The sequence below is a fragment of the Drosophila ananassae genome (assembly GCF_017639315.1).
Source record: "Drosophila ananassae strain 14024-0371.13 chromosome Y unlocalized genomic scaffold, ASM1763931v2 tig00000092, whole genome shotgun sequence".
NCBI lineage: Eukaryota > Metazoa > Arthropoda > Insecta > Diptera > Drosophilidae > Drosophila > Drosophila ananassae.
Window position 1 is genome coordinate 776333 of NW_025319055.1, and position 4708 is coordinate 781040.

General features: G+C 38.0%; 1 long non-coding RNA gene across 1 annotated transcript; it reads right to left on the minus strand.

Moving 5' to 3' along the window:
- Positions 1–507: 507 nt before the first annotated feature.
- On the minus strand, positions 508–1383 carry LOC116655214. Its single transcript, XR_004310363.1, has 2 exons — positions 1262–1383; positions 508–1206 (listed from the first exon to the last, which is right to left on the minus strand). It is a non-coding gene; the product is annotated as an uncharacterized LOC116655214 (long non-coding RNA).
- Between the last annotated feature and the right edge of the window lie 3325 nt (positions 1384–4708).

The window sequence follows — 4708 nt, forward strand, 5'->3', positions numbered from 1 at the left end:
TAACTTCGTTGTTTTTCAAGTTAGAAGGATGGGATTTTCAATGTATGCTTCTTTGGTCAAAATAATTCGATATGCCAAATTTCATAAGGATCGGCCGACTATATACGATCCGCTGTATATCTAATAATATAGATGCGTGGCGCCACCTATCGGACTGCGACTGAACTGCAAGGGTATATAAACTTCGGCTCCGCCCGAAGTTAGCTTTCCTTTCTTGTTTAAAGATAGAATGTTTTGCTGAAAAATTTTTTTTACAAAAAATGGATTTCATAATAAAGCTCTCAAAGAGATCGGCTAACTAAATCAGATTTTTACAATATTTATCTGATCCGATGTTTATCTATAAGATATGAACAGTCACAGAACTGGAGAGGTGTAACAACTTTGGTCGCGCTCAAAGTAAGGTTTCCTTTGTTACCTTCTGTTTTTATTATTTTTTCTGCAATTCGTTAACCTTTGATTTCTTTTTATGTTGGTAATTAAATGTCATATAAAGAAAAAACTTACAGCGATAGAGCCAAAATTCGTACTCATCCTCAACACTCACAAATTCATTAGATACAGTCAATGTCTTATCATTTAAAAGAGTACGTATTTGTGTGGCCCAAGAAACTGCTATGGCCTCCAAATTCTTCACAAATTCTCTATCATAGGAAATGCTTTCTTTTTCTATTTGCTTAACAACATATGGGACATATAAGACTGTCATTCCGGACATTTTAAAATATATTCCAGTTAAAAAGCCAAGAAATCTATCCAGAGCAGTACAAAAACGTTGCTTAACATTATCACCCCATTCTGTAAAATTACGAAAAATTGGAGCATATATACATTCCAAAATACGTAGAAGGCATCCATCAACATCATCATGAATTGTTCCAAAATGTACTACGTCATAAAACGACTCTGTAGTTAATATGTGGCTTGGTGAACGAATGAAGTAGCTGAGATCTAAGACCGGGGCGACTGGAAAACCAAGGCAACCTGTAAGGACATTGCCATCGTAAAATATTGAAAGTATTGGTTCATTAACTTGTGTCAACCAGAGGCGTATCATATCAATCACTTTTTCATTCCAATCGCGGTGATCTAACGAATACAAAATAGTCATATTTTTAACACATTCAACCAAATGTGTAAGTTTTTCATCCACAGACGATCCTTCTATTAGAGGCTGTGATTGATTATTTCCATTGAAGGTTTTGCCTTAATAAAAGTATTATTTATTTAATTCATTTTATTCTAATTTTTCAATTCGTACCATCTTCATTATAAGGTTCCAACATCGCTGAGTACTCTTCTTCAGGGTGACCCCTTGCCATCATGTCAACTTATTTTCAGTCTGGAATTTATATTTTTAAATGAATATACCTTATTATCAAAGCCTGCTTATGTTTTTATATAATTGTCGATTAAATCTTAATAGTATTAAAGTTAATACACAATACAACATTGAATCCAATATGAATTTTCATCCATATCTTCAATATGGGTTTCAATAGTAATTTATATCCAAAAAGAAACATTTTGGATCACACATTTTTTTTTTGGCACTTTCAGATGTTGCGATATATAAAAATGGGTGCGAGAAGGAACCCACCGACGGGGGTGGTGCTTAAAAGAATGATTAACGGCAGGAAACAAATCAAGAAGGACTAACGCAGGTACCTAGTCAAGGAGGGTTAATGGGTGCCCCTAACGCTTATTAAGTAGGACCACTGGAGCACTTCGAGAGGAAATCTTTACAGAAGCTGGTAGTATTGAGTTGAAGGAGCGCCTTTAGAGAGTCCCACAATCAAGCAAAAAAGTTTCCTTAAAAGAACTAGGAGTGGTAAGCTGATAGACCCCCAGTGGGTTTGAAGAACTCAACACTGTGGTCGTTGAAGTTGAGGCAACCCACAATTACTTCAAATTCTTTCCCCCATGAGCACCATACTTCGGTGGCCTATGGGAAACTGCGGTGAAATCCGCAAAAGGGCTGCTTCTATCAATTACAGCCATGGCGTCTTTGACGTTTGAATAACTCAACACTATGGTCGTAGTTGGATCTTATGATAATCCTCGGCTCAACGAGAATACAGTTATTCGTCGGCTACTTCATCAGAGCCGACTCCGACAGTGCCAAACCAATATAGAAGCTGTATATAACAACCCTATAAACCCTTGCGTCATTAATGAGACTAGGCATCAATGTATCAACATGGGCTACGATTTTAGTGGTCTTGCTTACCAATAAGCTTGACATGACTATTAGTAGTATATTTTATTAGGCAGTTGGCAGCTCAGTAGAGATCCAGCCCCTACAAACGATGCTGGAATTTTTAGCTCAGGAAAGACAACGCCATCATTTGAAAAAAGACTCAACAAATTTTGCATGCGCGTCCAGTACGTCAGAAAGACAATCATCATGCTACTATTGCAAGGCTCAAATCACGCGCCAAATCAAGCATATCCCATAGATTAAATTGGGTAAAAAACAAAAAATGTGTGTCAACTGTTTTAAGACCGACCACAAATCAAAGGAATGTAAGATTCCTTTTGTTTCAAGTGCGACAAAAAAACATCACACCTTGTTGCACCTGGAATCCACAAGCCTTAATTTTTGGCCACAAAATGCATGAAATATTTTAGCAGTCCGGTCACGGGACAACTATCAATTGGGGTCTGCGGCGCTTGAGACTGAGTTCTGAAGTGGCAGAAGCAGTTCAAATCCAAACTTAACTGAATAAAATATTAGTAATTTATGGAGCCCAATATGTAGGTTGTCAAGATTATCTAGAAGTTAGAATGATGGAAGAATCAATGGATTCCTCTTTTGGCAAAATAATTAGATATGCCAAATTTCATAAGGATCGGCTAACTATATACGATCCGCTATGAATCTAATAATATAAGATGCGTGGCGCCACCTAGCGGACTGCGACTCAACTGCAAGGGTATATAAACTTCGGCTCCGCCCGAAGTTAGCTTTCCTATCTTGTTTTTCAGTTTCTAGTTCTAGGTCTGTACAAAAGGAAAATATTCAGTTTTGTCATTTGAGATGATTCTGTCAGGAATTGTGCTGTAAACGCGTAAGCAACCTTTTTTCCAAGGGGTCATGGGAAATGACGTCTCAATGGCTGACTGTTCAATTTTTTTTCTGAAAATTTTCCAAATTCTTCTTTAAATATGTATATGTTGGGAAATGGTGTTGGTTTTTCCCAGCCATTTTGTATCTCACCCCGCGCTGCGAATCGCAATGATATTCTTTTTCGTCCGTTCACTTCTGATGGCTGTTCTTGCTTTGCATAGTACAAGACTTATCAAAACCCATCATTGTCAATATCCTATATTACTTATCTTATCCCTATGATTACAAAGCTTACTAATACTTCAAAAAAAATTCAATTGCACTTCTTGTGCCTTCAAGCGTTAGTTTGACGGGATAACACTTCTCAAATTCTCTAGAGTCAAGCTCTCTTCCGTACAATCCCAACCACTTGGATATCCATCAGAGATTAGCTTAGCAGGATAACTTTCCTCTCTTTCATATTTTAGAGTACACCCTCTCTTCCGCTCATGCTCAATCATCTGGTTACCAATTCACTCATCATCAAATCATAGTTTTAGCAGGCTTCTCAGAGTACTACGCTCTCTTCTGCATAAAATCTTTCCTCTGCACCCCTTTTAGTCACAGATCTCTTGCTTGCACGCACTACTTTTTTGCCGTCGTCAAGCTCATCTTCTAATTTCAAAGTCTCTCGATCTTCAGGCACACTACGCACTACGGATATTTATACACTCTTCTAGTTGTCAATGATTTTAAAAAATATCGGTCACAGCAATTGTACAATTTCGAATGGTACCTTAAATTTTGGATCCAACTTCGTTTGGTGCCGCTCTTCGTTTTTCAGTAATATCGCCAATTTTATGGCTTACTACCTGAGCATGCTTTTTTTATACACTCTTGCCTTATCATACTGAGCATTCTTACTTATGCCTTCCTTAGCTTCCTTCCTAGCCTTATTCAGGTCTACGCGCTCTTCCTCATTTACAGTGAGCAGTCCCAAGGGCCTCGCTTCTTTGCCAATCATCAGCTCTAATGGACTATGGTTAGTTACTCTGTTCACGGTACAGTTTATCGCCAATTGTACTTCGCCCTTTGCCTCTTGCCATGTTCATTCACTCGTCTCTACAGCCTTTAGCATGCCCTTAAGCACATTCATGACTCGCTCCACCTTGCCATTTGCCCTACTGGCATCCATTGCTTCTACATGGAGGTTAATTTTGTTATTAGAACCGAATTGAAACTAGTAAAGCATCTACCTTGGTCCGCTATAATTCTGTTAGGAACACCAAATATTTCCACCAAAATACTTTGACGTATTCCTTCTCGTCCTTTTTTCCGCTTAATTTCCCACTAATATCAATGTGTACCGTATACCATGGTATCTCTACTTTGGAAATGGGATGTAACTCCGATTGAATTTTACCCGAAACCCATTTTGACAATTTACATGACACACAATTTTTTACAAATCTTCGCACGTATTTTGACATTCCATCAAATCAATATTGCTCGTAAATCTTATCTAGGGTTTTTTGCCACCCCAAGTGCATTACAGCCTCGTAAACCGACCACCTAAATGTCCTGAGTACGACTGGCAAGCATCGTGTCTTCCCATTTCTTTGAATTTTACGATGCAGCAAACTATTCCTGATTTTTATA